At 46.7% G+C, this 21,133-nt stretch overlaps 1 long non-coding RNA gene across 10 annotated transcripts in view; it reads left to right on the top strand.

Annotated features, from left to right (window-relative positions):
- Positions 1-65: 65 nt before the first annotated feature.
- LOC110075349 (uncharacterized) overlaps positions 66-21,133 on the top strand; it is a 32,898-nt gene continuing 11,830 nt past the window's right edge. For 3 of the 10 annotated variants that reach the window (XR_013543173.1, XR_013543174.1, XR_013543177.1), the window contains exons 1-3: positions 69-606; positions 14,820-15,186; positions 19,205-19,455. This is a non-coding gene — a long non-coding RNA (uncharacterized LOC110075349). Of the gene's footprint in view, positions 607-14,819; positions 15,187-19,204; positions 20,766-21,133 lie in introns of those variants that run through there. The other 7 variants (XR_013543175.1, XR_013543178.1, XR_013543176.1 and 4 more) reach the window with 7 other exon arrangements.

The raw sequence follows: 21,133 nt of genomic DNA, 5'->3' as shown, positions 1-21,133 counted from the left end.
TCCCCACTCTCCCTCGCTCGCACACGGTCTCTCTCTCTCTCTCTCTTTCTTTCTCTCTTGCCCCCCCCCAGCCCACCCCCGTTGCCCTCTCTCTCCCCTTCGCGCAGCGCCCAAGGCGGCCCCTACTAGGTCCAGCGGCAAGCCATGGAGGAGAGGCTGAGGCGGAGGCGCGGCAGCGGCGGCGGCCAGCGATCGGGTCCCTTTGCCCAAAGTGGTGCCAACGATTTGTTAGTTCATGAGCCTAATTAGTGCGGAGGATCACATAAACAGCTTCCTCTGAAGCCTGGTAAATGGCTTGATGATTGGTCGCTATTACTCGCCTTGAGGTTGAAGGGGGGGGGGGAGGGAAGAGAGACTCTTTAAAGTGCGTCAGAAGGGAGAGGCGAACTTCTGGCCGACGCGATCCTGGAGGGATGGATCCGGACCCGGACTGGAACGGACTGTCTCCGCCTCGCCAGACGACAAGAATGCGCGCGCGGTGAGACGGGGCGCGGGAAGGGGGGGGGGGCGCTGAGCGAGAGCGAGAAAGAGAAAACTCCCAGGAAGAGGGAGAGAAGAGGGAGCAGCGACAGGCAGGTCCCGAGTCGAGTCTCTTCCCGGAGTCAGGTAGGACCGCGTGGGCAGCTTCTCTGCTGGGACCGAGCGGGAGACTCGTTCTTGGGGTGGAGTAATTTTTTTAAAAAAAAAGAGAGAGAGAGAAAAGAATGCACAGGCGCGCGCGCACAAAACACTCGCGACGACGCCCGAGGGGAGGATGGCCTGAGCGCGCAGAGAAATCTGGCTGTTCCTCCCGCGCCCCCACCCCCTCCGGAGAACTCGGCTCCAGAATTAAGGGAAAAGCTTTCGCCTCCCTCCAACCGGTGGGACGCAGGAAGGGGACGGGGAGCGTCCGCCGCGCTTCTCTGGAAGTTCCAAGTCCGGTCCTTCTTGCTGGTTTGGAGGCGCCCAAATGCTCTCCAGCCGGGGGTCACTTTCCCTTTCTAAAGGTCATCCGGGAGGAGGAGGAGGAGGAGGAGGGGGCGGCTGCGAGGAGGCCGCCTTCCACTCCATTAGGGCTCTCGGAGGAGTTGGTGGAGGAAACCTCAGGAGTTTTCTCTGTCGGAGACGTCCGGCCCAGCCAAAAGAAAAACTTGAGGCAGCCGGGAGGTTTCGACGCTGTTTTGGCTTCTTCTGGCCAGTGTCCTGGGAGGAAGGCTGGGCAGAGGCAATGAGTAGTAGACAAAGCTGGAGCCAGCCGGCCTGGGTGACTTTGGCGAAGGGACAGGCGAGTCCTGTGAGAATCCGGCCTTGTCCACGTTTTCGGGATTGCCGCGGCGTTTCGGGAAGGATTTTTTAGGGCCGAGTCCTGACGCTCCCATTGGCTGCCGTGACGGAATAATTATGATCACATCCTAGTACTGCTGGCTGCTGCTTAATGTTTATTGGTAGTTAAGGATCTATTATCTATTCATCAACCTCCTATTTTTACCAATTACACTCTGCTAAAGTGAAGTACCAGCAGGTATTTTTTTCCCACTTTTACAATTAATGATTAAAAAAAAATATCTGGCGCATTTAAAATCTATTACGCGGTGTGATTTGTTTTTGAAAGGTGCAGGATTGCTCCTGGAGATGCGTATTTGTGTGGCGCAAGGAAATGAGGCTTGTTTCAAAACACTCCAACTTCCCTTTTCCCGGTTTTTCCATTCTTCTCACCTCTGCCCCTTTCCTGTAATTAGTGAAATACGAATATAATTCTGATTCCAGTATCTTGGCTATTAAGCCTGAGTTTTTCGTGGAAATGGCTTGATTCCTCCGCCTTGTAAGAAAAAGAAAATTGTACTAAAACCTCTGAGAACAAAGAATTTCTTATTCCATGGAACACAGAGCAGAATCCAGCCGCTCAATGAATTGCCTCGCAGTTCTGTGTATATGGTGTGAGTGCGTGCCCGTGCGCATATATATATTTATATGTGCGCATTTGAAGAACATACAAAATGCAGGGTGGTGTTTTTCTTCCAGCACTATAAGCATATACATCTGCAGGTATACTAGATATAATATATATTCATACGTGGCACTTCTATATGCTGCTCGCAACAAAAAGTACATGCTGTCTGCTATAAAAAGACATTTAAACCCTACAAGAATGGTACAAATATGGTATCTGTTTCTCTCTCAAATTTCATGTTGGTGCGAATGTGCGGATGGATTAGGTACGCTTTCAGCTGTGTACATGCAAGGCGACAGTGCGGCCGGGAGGGGGGCACGCGCATGAGAAACAGAGCCTTCACGTTTTGCGTTTCTTCTTGCGTTTAGTACTCTTGGGTTATGATTACGAGTAGTATTAGCTTCTCCATATCCTCCAACGCAAACTCCACCATGTTCTCCTCCTGCTCCTCCTCCCCGGCACAAAAGTATGATGCGAATACTGTATCTAATTTTGCTCTTACTTTAGTATTTAATTTAACGGGAAATTATTGAAAACAAAACCGACAACGCCTTAATACCTTTCCAGCGAAACCCTCCTCTGTCTTCACTAAACGAACTGAATCTTTCAAGTCTGCCGCAGGATTAGCCTGCACATTTCCCTTTTCTGGTACACAGGCCCATTTTGAAAGGTAAATAGGAAATAAGGTGGGGGTGGGGGGTGGGGAGAAATGGGCTCCAAGTGTAGCAGTGTGGCAGTGCCACGCTATCCATTAGTTAGGTAATCTGGAGGCCATGCCTCAGCTGGAGAATGTTCCCGAAAGCCCAATATTTCGGCCTCATTGGACGGTGGATGATGGCAAGAAAGGATTTTAAAAGAACAGTTTTAGACCTTCTCCGTTTCCTTAACACAGTTGGACTTGGGAAGCGAGGATCCCCCCCCCGGCTGATTTCAGTGGAGCTCTACTCCGCCATCAGGGTGAATCGGGGCCATTTATCTTCTCCTTCCACATTTGGAAGCGAATTTCACTGAAATCGGAGGAATGTGCAAAGGCAAAGAGATGGGAAGGCCACACATCTAAGCATACTTTTCCTACACAGATTCGCCTTCGCAATCAGTGGGCTTTTATTTATCATTTTTGATTGCAAGCGAATAACCCCATTTTAGGACGATCCGGCCGCTCATTTAGAATGTGGCCCTGATTTTGTCGTGAAAGTTCGGAATTGCTGCGGGATGAGTGAGAAATCTAAACTGAAGCTCCGGAAGAGGAATAGGGAGAGAAGAGCGGCAACATAACATCTTCTCTCTCTTTTAACACAGCTTTTAAAATGCAGCTTTTGCCAAAGAAAGAAATGCCAGTGTTTAAATGGCTACCGTCGGGGGATCGCAACCCGCCCCGTGTAGTAAGGCGCCTGCACCGAGTTTCTTGAAGTTGCTTCTCTAGAGAGGTGTGTGTAGACTTTATGAATGGCGACCTGCTATCCGTGCTCTTCCTATTTCAAAATCGCCCACCGGATCGGAGAGTGGGAGGCTAGCTGAGAAGCTAAGACACCCCGCCTCCCTTCTTCCGCCGAAATCCAGCGCTCTTTCCCTGCTCTTTCCTTGGGCTTGGCGGCGGAATCGCCTCTTTCAGCCAGCTCTTAGGCGCACGGAGTTGAAAGTCACGGTCATTCCTCTGCCTTTTAAACCCGAGCAGGGCCGAAAGGGGCAAAAACAATAAATCCCTAAGAGCCTCGTTTGGTTTCGGCGCGGATCCCCTCCTCCTTGCAATTTCTGGGAAGGAGCTCTTTCCTGCTGGATCGCGGTTGCTCGAAACTGCTGTTAATCAGCGGTTTCCTTCCCGATTTTCTCCCTACATCTGAGTGGGCTTTGGAAGCTTTCCCCGGCTTAAGGAAACTGTTGCTGAGACTTTTCTGCCTGGGGAACTATCATCCCAACCCGACAGCTGCTGTTTCGAGGCGTTCAGAGAGACACGAGCGCATTTTACGGAAGCGTTTCCTCAGGAAATCCTAAACACTGGTGGATTCCAGAAAGGGGTGGGGGAGATGATCTTTTGCTGGGCAACCAGATCCTTTTTCTAAAGAAGGAGGAAAGGGGAATGGAGGACGGCTCTGCTTAGTCCCAAAGTGTGGCAGTAGCAATCCTTGCCTTGTTAAGGTCTGTTTGTTAAGGTCTGTTTTGTTTTTGTTTTTTTTTTTTGATGGGGGGGGGTATGGAACTCTGTCCTAAGTTTTCTGTACTTCCGGGCTTACCCCAGTGGTCTGCCTCCCCGGCTGCTAATTCGACTTTCGTTTAGTGGCGTTCACACACATAGACGTGCACGCAGAGAGAGTAAGCAATCCACACACACACTTGTCGTCGGAGTTATCCCCTCCAAGGCAGACGGCGCGTCCGAGTGGATCTGGATTGCGCCTCTAAGAAGGGGGAAGAAAACCTGAGGTTTCCGGTTGAGTGGAAACCGAAAGGCTAATTAAGTGGCTCGGAAAGCACAGGCCACCTCCCAACGCTTGGCAAATAGATTCAGGCGTGATCTGAGCCCGCCACCCCCTCCCGCGTGTGGAAAGCCTCTTCTCTGGCCTAAGCGACTCAGAAAGACGGGCCTTGTTCGTCTGCCGCCGTGGCGGACTAAGATCCAGCGCTCTGAGATGCAAAAGTTAAACCGGGCCCGGCCCACGAAAGAAACAGGCCTACGGATCAAGGGAGGGTGGTGCCATAGAGGGTGAAAACCCCAGCGGTGGCAGCACGACCACCCTCTCCTGCTGACCCCAAAGCTCTTGGCCTGTTCCTCCTCCTCCTCCTCCTCCTGGCAATAGAGGAGGTGGCTGAGAGCCCAGGGCTTTGCCTCAGGGCACCAAAATTTAGAGAGTGCCAAAATCTAGTGGTAAACCTGCTGGTGAGTGTTAGCAAGACAAATAGCAGCCCCTTCCAACCCTGTTTATCCCCCTCCTTTAGCGGAATGCATTATAATTCTTTTTCTTTTGGGGCGGCACCACCTCCATCTTTTCCCCCACAAGGGGCTTGTGCCCAAGCTTTAGAGTTGAATGGGTGGGAGATGCTGCCACTTGCCCTGTGCCAAAGATGGTGGCACTAGTTATAATGCTGTAGAGACCTTTCCTGGAGTAAATCAGCTCTCAGTCTTTGGGATCCCCCCCTCCCACTTGTGTGCCCCAAGAGGGAGAGAGGCAACCGAGGGGTCTGCACCTCAGGAGAAAAACAGGACCTGGATTAGAATGGAGGGGAGCAGTTCCCCTCTTCAGCTTGTTTTGGATGTGAGTAAACAGCACTTAACTCCAAGGTCAGGGCTACCTTTTTGAGGGGTGGGAGGAGTGGCCATTTGGTCCCGCCTTAGCTTTTTCTAGTCCTGAAAAGATGTCCTCAAGACCCATATTGCTGAAGCCACTGCCTTTGCCATTTAAGTTGCTTTCAGAACTGTTTCCTGGTCTCCAGCTAGTGCAGAGGTAAAAGTGAGGGCACTTTAGGAACCAGGTCTAGCATTAACAGAGTTGAAACAAAAACGCAAGCAATGGATTTGGAATGAGATAATCACCCTGAGGCTCAACATGGACTGCAGCTGAGAAAGCAAAGCCATCCACTACCTGTTACACTTCGCAGTCTTCCCCACCTCAAGCAAAATTAAGAGTGAATTCGAGAACTTGGAAAGTGATGGGAATGTCTCCCAGAAGACTTGGTCCTCATATTGAATCAGGAGGCAGCTCACTCAAAGGTTAGGGGGTAGGCGTGCCCCCTTTGCTCGCACTGCAAGCTGCTTTCTGTGTGGGGTAAGCAAAGAGTCGCTTTCCTAGCAGACTCTGGGCAATCTTTTGGGCGTCAGGTTTTTTGTTTGTTTGTTTGTTTGTTTGTTTTGAGAAATAGAGACCTCCACCAAAGGATGGGAGGTCTGTTTAATGCAGGCCAAAACAACAACAACAACAACAAAAACCTAGCACTGATTTTAGGCATCAGGTTGATTCCCATTCCAGTCAATAAGTCATGAGCGGCCTGCAGTGGCCTGCAAGACTAACTGAATGATGTTGCTGTTAATGTTAATGTGAACTTAATTGTTGTTGTTAAAAGTCAGACAGGCAAAAACGAAACAAAACAAAACAGACACAAGTTTATGTTGACCCTGCAGCGTCCTTAGACTGAGACTTACAGGCTTAAAAAGGCCCAAACGACGACCAGGCCAAATACTCTTTGCTCAGCTGTTTTATGAAGCTGGCTCTTGATCTCCATTCCAAACATATTAATTCAGAAAGAAGTCCCATTCGTTTTGAAGGAACTTACTTCCCAGAAAATATGCCTCAAATTCAATTTTAGCATGATGAGACTCTCTTGGGTTTGATTAGTCCAGCATAAAAAATAGCATCCATCAAAGTGCACACAAGGATGAACCAGACGTCTGGGGATGATGCTACAGCAGCGGCAATTTTGGTTAATTTACGTTAATGGCCTGTCCTATATAAGGACATAAGAGGACATATATGAAGCAGAAACCAAATGACCATGGAATGTTGCAAATAGCCAATGAGCAAACTCTTTAAGGATTTAATTTGTTGGTTTGAAACCCTTAATCAGATTAGACTTTGGGGAGGGAGGGAGAATCATTCAGGCTGGTGTTCTACACCAGCCAACCTTGGAGTAAGTCCCACTGAAAACCATAGAATCTACTCCTAAGCAGACATGCACAGGATAACACTGTTTATATGTTTAAAGCTATTTTCGGAATTTCATTTTCATCTTGGCACCATTCCACTCTGCCAAACTATGGTAAAATTTTGCAAGTCATTCTACCAAACAAATAATTCTAGATATGATTGGAGAAACAGAGGCAGCCATTCACTAGGACCATTTGTATACCTATTTGGTGTTTATTCTCATTATTTGGAAATAGGAATGCCTGAATATTAATACATCCAAGTTTTAACAGGCCAGGGAAAATACCAATTTTTGTAAGGAAACAAATTACTGTATTAAGAATAATTGTAAACTATTTTCTTTGCCTTCTTTAATTCACATGCTTTTGCCAATTAACTTGGGCTTTAAGCTATTTCCTCAATATGCGTCCGTTAATGTTTGATTTTTGAGAGTCCAATGTTCAATAAAGACACTTCTTAAAGTCTTTTCTCACGAATACTCCTTTTCATCCTATGAAAAAAATGTATGTGCATGCAGCGCAGCCTAGTGGCCGATATCTGGAAAACTAGGAACATTCAACATATTGAAATATATAAATAAAGGCAAATTATTATTTATGTATATCTTGGTAATTTCATATATTTTTCTCTCCTAAAATAGATTTTATGCTATCATTTTTATGTCAAATTCCAACCTCTATGTAAAATCTCCTCCTCCTTCGGCCTGAAAATGCAAGTCTCCTTTTAGAAAGAGTGACTTTTATACAATTTGCGCAACTTTTATATCTTATATAAGCTCTGGAGGTTTAACCCCAGGAATTGTGGTTGACTTCCAGGGCAAGTTATTTCTAAGTAAATAAAACTACTTGAGATAGAAGGGCTGCATATCAGCCCCTTCACAAATAGTAAAGGCCAAGGAATGAGAAATCTTTCTTGTGAGGATTTCCAAAGGCATGGCTCGTCTGAAATCACATTTGATAATACTGTCTTATTTTATTTCTCAATTATGAATAGCCGCAACACTCAGCCCTTTAAAAAAAAAAATCCCTCCTCAGGGAGGAAGAGAGCAAGTGTGGTGTAGCCGACTGTGACAGATCAAGACTCAGGAGAGCTGGGTTCAAATCCCTGCTCGCAGTGGAAATTCGGAGAGCGATGGCAATGGTAAAACCACGCCTAAAATATCTCACGTACCTTAAAAGCCCTACTAGTGTCGCCGAATATGAATTGGCGACCCGTAACAAAACATGAACATCGCCGGTGTCTGTTTATCTGAATTCCGGACATGACGTTTCTATCTGGCGCTTTTGAAATATAGATTTGCCTATCCCCAAAGAGTTCCCCAACTCCTACTGCCACTACTACCCTCTTCTGCGTCCTTCCATGCAATTATACTTTTGCTTCTGTTTGGCATGGCATTACGCCTTCTATTTGGAGGGCGGTTCCGTTCAGGTCGGCATTTTCATGGGAGCGCTTCTAAACTCGGAACACCCCCCCCCCTCGCGGCCCAATTTTACGGAAGAGACATTTTTATGTCGCCCAAAGTAAACAGTGAAATACTCTCCCTTCGACCTGACGTGGGCTCGGGCGCGCGCGGGCGCTTCCCCCAAGTGCAAATCTCCCTCCCAGGTGCTTTCTGGAGAATGGGTCGTCCCCCCCCCCCCACAACCAGTGCCCTGGTTTGCAGGCCACGTGCCACTCTTCCCCGGAAAACCGGGACGACAGTCCCCCAACCCCGCTGGGTCCTGAAACGGCAATCTCGCCCTGAAAAGCCTTCCGCCCTGCGAGGCTCTTCCAAACGAAATGACTCCTGCTTCGGGGTGCATCGCCTGCCGCCGTTCTCGGTTGCCTTCCTTCCACACGGCTGTGGCACAAACACGGGACTCTGATCCCAAGCCCGTGTGAATGCGCTCTTCTCCTTGGCCCACTCAGCTGCCGGGCCTCTCCCCCTCTGCCCTGGCCTCTCTCGGTTTGTCTGAAATGTCCCCCGCCACCCTCTGCCCTTCCCCGACCCCGCAGACGCCCTCCTTGCTTCGCCCTGGAGGGCCCGCCGGATTTCTTCGCCTTCCTCCGTTCGCCTTTGTTCTCTCGTTTTCGCTTTGCACGGCCAGGCCTTCGCCTCTCCTCGCTTTCCTTCGCAAAGGTACCCACCGGGTTAGCCCCCTGGGTTTCCCAGGCTGCCCGTCCAGCGACCTCTCCCTTGGAGCTCGCTTTTCTGGGCCGCTGGTTGGAAACGGATTCTTCCCAGCAGGCAGGAATCCAGCGAAATGGAGAACAAACACCTTGAGAGTAACCTGGGGACTGCTGGTGGTGTAACAGTATCTTTATCACACGCGTACAGTTTCCGCCCAATAATATCTTCAACGTGTGTGTGCTTACGCGTGTGTAGGTGAAACTAGAATAACTCAAAGGACTGGAGAGTGTGTGGTTACTGATTCTGACCGAGTCCGCTTGGCATCTTTCTAGGCATTCCGTGCGCCCTTCATTGAATGGCTCTAGAGACACCAGTTGGGATTCCTGCTTAAAACGTTCTAGCACCCTTCGCTGGGTTTTTGGGCTTTTCTTTTTCCTCTGTTTTTGTCAGGACAAATGTTCCAACAGTGGATGAAGCCCGGATAAACTGGAATCCGTACGTTTGCTTTCCTTTCGTCCCTCTCTTCAGTGGGATATGGACCGAGTCTCATGTTTTCTTAAAGGAAGTTGGCAAAACTAGAGGAGCCGTGCTCAAACTTCCAGTGTTCAATGCAGGGATTTTTCCATGATCCCAACCTCCTCCACACACACACACACACACACACACACACGGCATCGTTTCTCCTTTTTCCGTTCAAATGGATTTTAAAATAACTTCTCCAGAAAGCCCGCGTTTCTTAACAAGAAGGAGTTTTCGCACAGGAGGTAGACGGAAGCTCTGTTTTATCCAGTTTACCTGAAGTCTTCCTAGGGCAGAATTCAATCTCCGTTTCCTCGTGTCTGTGTCCCTTCCCCTCCTCCCTTAACCACCGTTCTGCTCTTCACAGTATGCTATGTACGGCTTGCTGCGCTACCTAACGGGATTGTTGTAATAACTCCAGACGGCATGGCTTCCAAGCGCTTTGCTTGCCACGCGCACTGGTCAAGTACGAGTCCCATTGAAGTCAATGCTAATACGTTCTTTGCTTTCAAAGGGATTGGGACCTCTTTCTTGCTGCTGGAGGCCCAGCGGGTTGTAAACAGGAAACCTTCGGTATCTTGTACAGTATCAGAATCTGAAGCAAGCTAAAAGTGATTCCGGAGTAGAAGGATCCGTGGCGAGGGATCAATGTGCTCACAGTCCCCACATTCTTCAGGGAGGCTCCTTCCTTGTCCCCCACCTCCTACATAAAATTATTGGTGACTGATGAACTTCCCAGTAGCAGAAATAGCTATCATAGCGACGAAGTAAGGATCCAGCCATGCTGTTTTATATTTATTTGAGCACCTAGGGAGTGGCCCATTTGTGCAAGGATATACCTGTATACCCTCTACCGGCTCCTGTCACGACTGCTAATATGATTGAATTGTTTCCATGGCAGGGTGATTCCCGCCCACCCCCGCCGACCCCCCTATTAGGAAAGGAATAGTCGCTGGACATTCCTGCGTAGCATCACTGGTCAGTTTCCAGGAGGTCTCTATATCCTTTCCCTGTTCAGGACGTTGATTGGTCAAGACGCGTTCCGTGTTTACCTTCTGCGGCCTCCCCCACACTTCTTATCCCGAAGGCCGTCAGAGCGACGGGACGGTCGCGTACGCAGGCTGTTCCAGGGCCTTCTGCGATCCTTTAGGAAGTCGGCTGCCGGCTCCAGTGCTGTCCAGAGGCAACCTGGTTGAAGCGGTTTGGGGACCCCGACCTCGATGCCTCACCCCAGCCCCTTTGTCTAACAGCCCCAAGCTCTGCAAGATGAACTTGACCTCTTCTTCCCAGTCGCCTTCTAAGTGTTTGCTCCTTCTCTCCTTCTTTCCTCTCATTCTCTCGCTCTCCTTCCCTCGCTAAATTCCAGCCACCTCCAACGTGAATTCCAGCACGCGAGACAGACGGCAGGAATGTTCAATGGAGGAGAGGGAGCACATTCAAATAATAATAAGTCAACGCCGCTTCTAAAGCGGAGATTCAATATTAGCACATTAAAGTGCCATTTAGGATACTAATTAATACGTATTTCGTTTTAAATCGTGCCTTTTTCAAAGGCTTCAAGTGCATAATTTGCTTGCAGTGCCATCTTAGGACTAGGAACATAAGTATGCGGAATTAAAATACACACAACCTTCGCTGATTACCTCCCCTCTCGCCCAAGGAGGTATTTTCTAAACACTCGAAGGTTGGCTGAACCCCTGCGAGCGCATGGCCGGTTAACAGGTGGCGAGGAAGAAAAGCGCGGGGCCCCTTGTCTGGTTCAGGGAATGGGGCCCTTTCGAGAGTCACGTCCCCCTCGCACTCACAGTCGGGAACGTGAGGTCTCGATCCATGCAGAGGAGCGGTGGGTGAGTTGGGGCCGATGAAACAGAAACGCCGAAGCCGCAGCGATCCCACACCGCCTATTCTTTTGGAGCAACATCTTTCCTTGAAGGAAAAAAAAAAATACCCCAAGACAAAACGATTGTTCGTGTGAAAATGGCCTCGGTGACTCTGCAGACAGAAGCTCGAGATGAAATACTCCGCCAGAAACCTGCTTTCAGAATCCCACCTCGCCTGTCCCCCAGCTTTCCTGGTGCATCCTCCTGTTTATTCAAGTTGGAAATAAGTTGAATCCGAAGTTAGCGGGCCGCTGCGCAACTAGTCAGTGGGTTTTCACGCCTACGCCATTTAACCAGAAGTGAATTCCTTCCCTGGATGTCGTTCTTGGCGAATGTAAGGGCTGGGGAGCAGAATTAGGGTGCCATTCTGACACCCAATGAGTTGATTTGAGGGCTTTAACCTGGTTCCGCGGAATCTCCGTTGCAATTCATGCATGCTTAGAAAGCTTTTTTTTTTAAAGCCAGGATGTAGAATAACTGGCCCAGCTTGGTTGAGATTAAGCGGCATCCGCAGGGCGCGATATGGCATCTAGGCGCCCATATCGCATTCCTAAATTCTCGGAGTCACGTTTGGAGAAGGAAGGGCAGAGGAAAAAGGCCGGAAAGATGAGCTTCCTCGGTGCGCCCTGTTTGTGCGTGTGAGAACTGGTTAATATGGGGGTGGGGGTGGGCCCTTTTAGGAAATATCGAAACTAGTCTGGAAATGTGGGAAGGCAGCTAGGAAAGATCTGGAACAAGGGTGAACAGCCTGTGGCCCTCAAGAGATTACTGGCCTGCAAGCCCCACCTGGTGCAGTTCAGCCCCACGTTCTCCATTCCTAACTTAAACGAGCTGCACCAAGCAAAACCTCCTTCAAAAGGCCTTTGAAAAAACCAAAACCGTACATAAGGTGGTTACGGTGTTTGCTTACTTGCAAGGCTTGTTTTTTTTTTTCTCCTGGCACACCTGCATTGCGTTTTTACGGACGCGCCCGACGGCTCCATGCAGGTCTAAAGGGTGCTGATTTGCTAAAAGGCCCGAGTCCCTTTGTCGGTTCACAGAGTGGTTACTCCGGAGCCTCCGGATAAATTATCCCTCGGTATTAACTCCCGCTCCTGTTACACTGAAAAATAACTGCGAATTCGACCAACTTCGCTTTCACTGTAGCCCAGGTACAGAGAGAGGGGGTCGCGATGGGACGAACTTGAGGATATCATTAAAAGTGAAGAAAGAAAACCACCCGGGGGAGGGGGGGGACTTAATGCCATGCGTGTCTAGGGGCATCTTGTTTGGTGGGACGTTAACTTCAGTTGAACACTGCAGCAGTTTCTCGGAGAATCTGTGAGGCAGGGGAGGCGGGGGTGGGGAGGGGATTTGAGTCTCGGCCTCTAACCTTCCGTTCCAAGGCGAGGCGGCCAGATCTTCCAGGTTCGCTGAAACACAGCCGCGCAAGGACTCGGCCACCAGCAAGAGCTGGGAGCGCCAGCCTGCCCGAGGAGCGCAGAGACCGATGGCTCTTCTCGTCTTCGGCCCGCGGAGGCGCGCCTTGTCCGGTTCCCACATGCCTTAGAATCTGCCCCGAGGAAAGACACATAAGGACGCATCCCGAGGGCAGCTCCTCAATACGTGTGCCCTGGATCGGCTCTGTGGCTGCGAGGCCGAGAGCCTTGCCCCAGAAAAAGGGGGAAAAAAAACAAGGTCGGGGAATATCTCGCACGTGAGACCGGGCAACCTGCCGGGTGGGGTTGGCTGCCATTTAGGAAATGGGGCGATATGGTGTTTTTCCCTGCTGTGGAAACTGTCTTCTGGGCTATGGGTTCTGCTGGGGAAAGGGACGCCCAACGTTAGTCGAGCCCTCGGCCGTTGGGTTATTGGAAAGGCGCTTCGGTAGCGTCGGACTCCGGAGAAATAACGCGCCCTAGACGAGGAGCAGAGTTAGGGAAAGTTTCTTCCTGGACTACAACTCCCAGAAGAATCCCTTAGCTAGTGCTGTGGGGAGTTGTAGTAAAACAACAACAACAACAACAACAACAACAACAACAACAACAACAACAACAACAACAACAACAACAACAACAACAACAACAACAACAACACAAACCTTTCACGAACTCTGGCTAAGAAAGACGACAGTTTAGGAATACTGTCAAGTTGTCTAGTGTGTGCAGACGTCGAAACACATAGCGCAGTAAAGCTGTATGCCGCTATTCATTCATTGATTTACAAGAAAGGGCAACAAATTGAAAATTCGGGGTAGAGGGGAAGAGAGCTCATAGGTGGCAAGGACTTTTCCTCATTTATCCAAACAGTGCGTAAAACTTGGAGCGGGGTTGGTTACCGGGGCGGGGGCGAGTAAAGGTATTTGCTCGCTGTTTCCAGCATTACTCACCGCAGGCATCACACGCCACAGATAAGCAGCAAGTTAGTCAGGTACCCCTTTCCACTGTCCAGCTCGAGGACCATTAATTAGAAGGACCAGCTGGATTTTGGACGAAGGAAGCCGGGATCCGGAGCCGGCTGCAATTCGCACCGGGGGAGCACCCGACCATTTCCCTGCTTCTGAGTGATTGAGCGGCGGGGCTCTTTCGCTCTGTCTTGTCTTTACAGCGAGAATGAAGCTCGTTCTGTGAGGGCACTAGAGAGGGCCTTTTCAGTGGTTGCTCCCCGGCCTTGGAATACGCTGCCCCCCCCCCCGGAAGCCAGATTTGCCCCCTCCCGTTTGCCTTTCCATCCTCAGGCAAAGACCTTCCTTTTCAGACAGGCTTATAAGCAATAACTGTCTAGGGAACGCTCTATTTGAAAAAAATAGATATTTTTAAATGTTTTAAAAATGTTTTCGCAGTTATTTTGAATCCTGACCAATCTTTAATTGTTTTTAATATACAGCGTTGTGTGGCATTTTTAACTTGTTATTGTTGAATGATTTTAATTGTTGTGAGCCGCCTTGGATCCCTGTGAGGAGAAAGGCAGCTTATAAACAAAACAAAACAAAATTAAAAATAAATGCTCATGGCAGAGCCCAAAAACGCTAATGCTCGGACATCATTAGATGCCTGTTGTTACGCAGTACTGTATGTCCAAAGTCGGGCTATCAATCCGTTTAACGGCGGGGGCTGGCGAGGGGCGGAGGCGGAATGCTCAGGCTGCCCTAAGCTGCCAGCCCCGAAAGAAGTGGATTCACGAATCTGCCTAAAGATGGATCAGGGCAAGCACTTCTGTTTCCTCCTGGTTGCCGTGTGCGTAGAGTGGGAGTTCAGGACCAAATATGTCCTCGGGCGGCGCCTCCGTGTTGCGTTACGGACAAGTTGGAAGCAGGCGAAGAGCCAATGCCCCGATCTTCTTTCATCTTGGCCTGGATCAGCGGCGCGCAAAAGCGAGGAAGTGTCAGACCAGCGGGCTGGGGCCGACTCATCCTACGGGGTGCACTGATTCAAGGGTCCATTGCTCGCATTGGCCAAATGCTCAGGGTCTCTGGGGGGGGGGGGCGGAGGGGCAAGAGAGGACGAGGACAGGTAAGCACTGAAAAAATGACTTTATCTTTGGCTGGAAAAGCTGGTACTGTAGTTGGTTTGTTTAATGGGTTGGAAGGGGATTGTAGTGTTTATTCGCAGGTTTTTCTCCCTCTTCATACGTATATCTAATGTCCACTATTATACTGTCAAATACTTTTAAATGTTTTTGTGTGAATATACTCTAAATATACATTCATATACGTATGTACATCTTTAGATATAAAAACTGGGACTCTCTCCTGCTTTTTTCCCTAGATCAATTCCTGTGTTTGTGAATGGAGAGAGAAAAAGAGAACTTTTGCCAGCTTTTCAGTTTTGCTGAAAGACAACATCTGTTATCCTCCGCCAGCATGGTCAGCCGCTGAAGATGATGGGACTGTTTTCACCTCATCTGATGAGCATCCTATTTGGGGAATTTGCAGTAATTACAACAAAGAACCTTGTGGCATCTTAAGGACTAGCTTAATAGCATTACCTTTTTGTAAGTGTGGAATATAGTTCACTTCATCAGAAAAATGGATAATCTATACAGAATTTCAGGTTGATGTACAATATGCATGACAACCCCTGTGGGAGCTGATATTATAATGAGGAATGGAAAATGAAAAAGAAGAGGAAAGAGGTAAATATAGATAATAGTTATGTACCATCAAGTCAGTTCTGATTTATGTTAACCCTTTTCAGGGTTTTCCATTTCCTTCTTTGTGTGTGTGTGTGTGTGAGGTGCCCTAAGACTGTGCAACTTCCTAAGATCACACAGGCTGGCTGTACTCACAGGAGGCACACTGGGGATTGAATTTCCAACCTCTGGCTCATCAGCCAGAAACCTAAACCACTGTGTTATATAGATAGTGTAATCTTATATGTTGGTATGAAAATAGGGTGACTTGTTTTGTAACTGTATGGGACAGGAGACTGTTAACTCAATATATGCTTCGGCCCACAGAATAACAAAAGTTAAAAAAAATACGGAAGGACTTGGAAGCGTAGCTGTACCAATAATTTTTAGAGTTGTAGCTATGTTAGTCTCTGCAAGCATTTCCTCCAGAAACACAAAACAAAATTAAAACATAGCAAAACAAAAAAACAAACAAGGATGTTGTGGCATTTAAAAGACTAACTGCTATATTTTAATGTAAGGTTTCATGGAACATGGCCCACTTCTTCAGACATATGAGTTTGAATGAGTTCGATCAGCCGTTCTCAACTGGGGCCCTGGCACCTTTGAACAGGACCACATACTGTACTGAAAAGAATTCTTCACACACCACCATATAAGGCGCATTATGCAACTCATACAATCCCGATTCAGCCTGTATTTCTTTCTCATTATGTTTATGGTCACGGCCAAAAAAAGAGAAAAAAAAGGGTTGAGAATGGCTGAGTTAGAATACAGGGACTATACTGAGGTAGTGAGACTGTAGTTGTGGAACTATCCTGGAGGTCACTGCTGCTTGTGTACAGTTCATTATCATTCCTCCTTAGCCCAAATCAAACTAAACTAAACTTGGAGTAGCCAAAATAAAAATGTTGAGAATGACCGGAATGATCTCACACTTATGAACATGAAATATTGGCTCATATCAGGAAGAGAAGGGAGGCAAGGTATGTGAATATATATTTAAAAAGATGTCCTTTAGAGATTTAAATGGCTGACTTTTAATGGCACGTTGTTCCTATAAATGACAGACTGTTCCTATAAAAAAGCATTGATCTTAAAGCCAGGACAGATGGGGGTAAGAAATGTTTAAATAGGATTTGCAGAGTAAAAGAGATCTTTTGTGAAGATTTAAACAGTCTGCAATAAAACTGACACACCCCAAGGCTAAATTTATGGTTTGGGGGCAGCAATAAGTGGGTCTTCATTCCAAGCAAAGTGTTGGAGTGGGGCAAAAGAGAAAGGGGTGGAAAGAGGGAGGTGAGAGAGAAATGTCAACACTCAGATATTTTGCCATTCCAAAATGATCTAGCCAACAGGGAATTTGAAAACAGACAGGAGTTTTTATCATGGTATGTGAGGATATAATATCATGTGGCAGGAGGATTGTATTCATTAATTGTACAGACACAAATATAACTGACCATTATGGTACCATATCATAGATACACCATATGGTCAGAGATTACAATCTACCCCTGCAAGGATGTGTTTTGTTGAATAGATCATTTAGACCAGTGGTTCCCACCCTTGGGTAACCAAAATGTTGTTGGACTGCAACTCCCAGAAATCCTGACCAGTAGAGCTGGGGGTGAAGACTTCTGGCAATTACAGTTCAAGAAAACCTGGGTTACTCAAGGTTGGAAACCACTGATCTAGAGTCTACTTACTTGACAAAACAATGGCCCGAATACTGTTGCTCAATGAATACTTGTGACGATGTCATCAACTATGTCCATGCCCCAACCATTTCAGGGGAATTGAAATCTTCCTACTCTTCTTCTCTCCCCCCCCCCCCCCCCCGTTCCTGGGATTCTTCAGGATCTGCTTTGTCATGAGGAAGCCTTTGGGAGCTGTGAAATGGGGAGGAGAATTCTTAAATGCCTGAAAATCTCTGCAATTGGGTTTAAGTCATGGCTGCTCAACAGGATATACCCATGGGATTTTGAGCTCCTTAGAGAAAATAAATAAATACAATAGTGGTTATTGACAGCCAAAACAACAGCAATACTTCCTGCATGGGAAGTGCATGTTGAAACACATGTAGTGAACCTTAATGCCCTCTGAGTCCAGATTATCAAGTTTCTGCAGAGGCCAAAATCATATGTATTCTTAGAATTGCACAGCTGGGAGGAAACCTCATGGATCATCACAGCCTGCCCTTGTTAAGGAAGCACAGTGAGGAGTTGGACTCCCCGCCCCTGTCTCTGCAGCCAGAGACCAAAACCCCTGCAACCTTGTCTTGCGCCCACTTCTAAAAGAACAGCAGAAAACTAGTCAATGACTTTGAATAAGTGAGCTATGGATGAGTGTGTCAGCAGATCAACATCTTTTTTGTCACTGTAAGATTCAGTTACATTTTGTTTGTTAAAAAAAAAGAAAAAGTGGCCTAGATACATGATGTTTTGTTTTTGTTTTAAAATTTTATTTAAAATTCATTAACACACCAAGAGAAAAGCGAATAGCTATAGCAATGATCAAACTGCCACTGATTGACTGCACATGTGCTAGGGATCACCAGCGATGCAAGCCTGTTTCACATGACCACTTGGAAGTATTCATTCATAGTCCGTTGAATGGAACATGGCTGTAGCAAACAGGTGATGTGAATCTGCTTTCTGCCATTCAGAAAAACTCCTGGTGGATGCCCCCCTAATATGCTCTGAACACACCATGTTCCCATTACTGCCTTCTACCCAGGAGTAGCTGAACCTCTATAACCTTGAGGTATTAATTGTTCTGCCAAGTGGCAGATGTATCTGTGAATGCTAAAGCTCAGAGAAAAAGAAAGTATGCCTCCCTTTCAAGGTTTTGTGGAGGGGGTGGCTCTCGCAGGCACTTGATAATAGTAGTGCAACAGGCATTGGAGGGAGAAGAGCAGCACCTCTGCCTACAGTGTGGGGGAGGATATTGACAACTGTCACCTGCAGACAGGTAAGCAATTGTTGTCTGAGTGGAGGTGCCTCATGATCACAAGACAGCTCAAGGGTTCTCCCAGAAACTGAAATGGATCATTTTGAAAATTCAGAGGATGAGAAGCAAATGTAGACTGAGAGTGTATACCAGCCCATTTTTAAAAAAAATATATCAGAATATTTCCAAATAATGATAACTAGATTAGATTTAACTTATGTCTAATTGCCATTATATACATTAAAATGAGCGGTACTGGCATATATCCTAGTTTCTTGTGACATTGCTACCTTTCAGAACTTACGTACAGTGGGCCTACCTCTTCTCATCCATTTCTGGTCCTAGTCTTCCAATTTATCCATCCATCCATCCATCCATCCATCCATCCATCCATCCATCCATCCATCCATCCATCCATCCATCCATCCATCCATCCATCCATCCATCCATCCATCCATCCATCCATCCATCCATCCATCCATTAAGTGGGTCATGAAATTTTCTAGCTGCAATGCTATGGAGAGCCCAAGGAAAATAATTTTCCCAACCTTGGGGGGCTACTGTTACATAGTTCCAACTGAGATGTCATACAATCAAATATTCAGAGAAGAGAAATGTTGCCTTTTTTTTGGACTATAGCTCCCAGAATCCCTCAGCCAGCATGGATGTGGGATTCTGGGAGCAGTACTCTAAGAAAGGCAGCATTGCTTATTGCTGCTAATACTTACAGATTTTGTACTTTCTCTAAGATTAGCATATAGTTTGCACATAGCTTCTCTTCAGCTGTTCTTCCAATCTTGACAAGATTGCCACTGTGCTCTCTGGTTACATTGATTCAAATGGGCCCATTCTTTAGCATAAGTCACAACTAGAGTAGGCCTACTTGAATACAAGGGACTTACATAAAAGTTGACTTACTGAATTCCCACTCATTCAATGGGCTTACTCCAATGCAACTTGCAAGCCTGAGAATCAGGGTTTCAGCCATTATCTACTGTGCTTTTTTGTTGTTGTTGTTTTTGGTTAAAGCACTTGTTTATATTAGGAATTTGGTTATTTCTTTTGTTAGCAGAATACAAAGAAGAAAAACTTAGAAAGCATGAAGATTTAGCCTTCCCTTGGGACATACAGATCAGCCATTTTGTAGTATTTTTAAATCACTCTCTTTAGATGAAAGAAAAGTTGTTGCCAAAGGTCTCCTTATGATCAGAGGGGAAAAAAAGATGTTCCAGGCTTCATGTTTTCTTCTTGAAGGTGGGAAGAAGAGAACAATCAACAAACAAAGGACCATGAACAAACTGGAAGAGGAGGCTGAGAGAGGTGGGAAAAGCTTTATCAATCAACTTATTGGCAAGCAGTAAATACTGTAAGAATGAAGTCATTCCCACTCTCATTGACCCTCAGTGTTAAGGCAGGCAAGGCTTCAATTTTCCCAACATTATTTGGGCATAATATGCTGATAGATTACTATGGATTTTAGTTATAGTCACTCCCTTGGAGATTAATTTTTACCTTGAGGCAAAATCCTCCATTCCCTTTTCATCTGCCCATAAACCCATGGCACATGGCTACCCATTACTTACAACAATCCCAAGGTCTCTGTGGTCTCTTTGCCATCAACAGAGCTTGGGAAATCCCTTTTGAACTACAGGTCCCAGAATTCCCAAGCTATCTTCATTACTTGCAGTGCTGGCTGGCAGACTTTGAGAGCTAGGCACACTCTGGCCGTCAGCTCAAAATGAACAAACTGAAACTCAAAACTCCATCTCCTTTTGTTAACAATGACAGAACCTGTTTCTTTCTATTTATTTATTCTGGAAGGTGAGCAAAGAGATTTCCCTTAAGCTTGAATTCACGGACTGGAGGTCAAGGCTGTGAGCAACTGGGGTTTGCCCCAGGGCACCAAACTTTAGAACCTTCTGATGAATATTAGAGAATTAAAGAGCAACAAGCTCTGGCCCTATTTCCCCCCCCCCCCACAAAAGCATGCACTTTCCTTTTGGTGGGCATCCCATTCTCTCCTTACATTGTCTTAGGGGCCCATGCATCATAGCAGAGTGGGTGGTAGACAGTGATGGTTGCTCAGGGTACCAAAACTGACAGTTACAACTCTACTGAACTTATTTTCAAATAAGAAAAAGAAAATAAAGAAGACAAAAAATATTGTGGCATTGTAAAGACTAACTGCTATACAGTATTTTAATGTGAGCTTTCCTGAACAAGTCCACTACCCCAGACCTGATATGCTAGCACAGACTTGCATGCCTACCTCTTCTGAAATTGCAACTATGGAATTATTTTTGTATCCAAGCAGACAATTACAACTTTAAAACAGCTTACTTCTTTTACACCCTGCATTAAATTCTGCATTCATAGAATTGAATAGTGTCACACACCCCCAGTGTTCCCTGTTTGTTTTCACACTCACAGGTCCACCTTTGGACATGACTTGTTCTTTTTACCCTTTTATGCTGCCACCAGAGGGTATTACCCTCACTGTACCAGTCATGAATCTCAGACCATTGCTGCCAAATTTAACAAGGTTTATTTATGGTTTGGTAGGTAAATCACAGAAGAAAAATCATTGATGTCCTTTTAATATTCATTTAATAAATGTGGATTTGATTACATGTAAGCTTGCTGGTATTCATTCATTTAATCAAGGTCTCAATATATTCTGACTGTCTATGTATTTCTTATTACTCTTAACTCTTTTATATTCTCTAACACACCAACTTTCCAATTACTTGTCTCAACACTTCACAATCGTCTCCCTAACTGACTCTCTGTCTCACCCAGTTCTCTTGACTCCGCCCCTCCTGTCCTGTCATAGGCTCCTGCACTAGAGCTCTAAAATGACTGACAGGAGTGACGTGTGGGCTGTCCCACAGGTTGAATTGAATAGCAACTCTGGATTCCCCTTCAGTACATACCCTAGATTCCCTCAGACAAATAACTTCTTTTCTGACAAGTTCTTAAGCGACATGCATTTTACACA

Source organism: Pogona vitticeps, chromosome 3 (assembly GCF_051106095.1).
Source record: "Pogona vitticeps strain Pit_001003342236 chromosome 3, PviZW2.1, whole genome shotgun sequence".
In the NCBI taxonomy this organism is placed as follows: Eukaryota; Metazoa; Chordata; class Lepidosauria; order Squamata; family Agamidae; genus Pogona; species Pogona vitticeps.
Note: the sequence above shows the minus strand (reverse complement) of the source record. Positions and strands in the feature narration are given on the sequence as shown.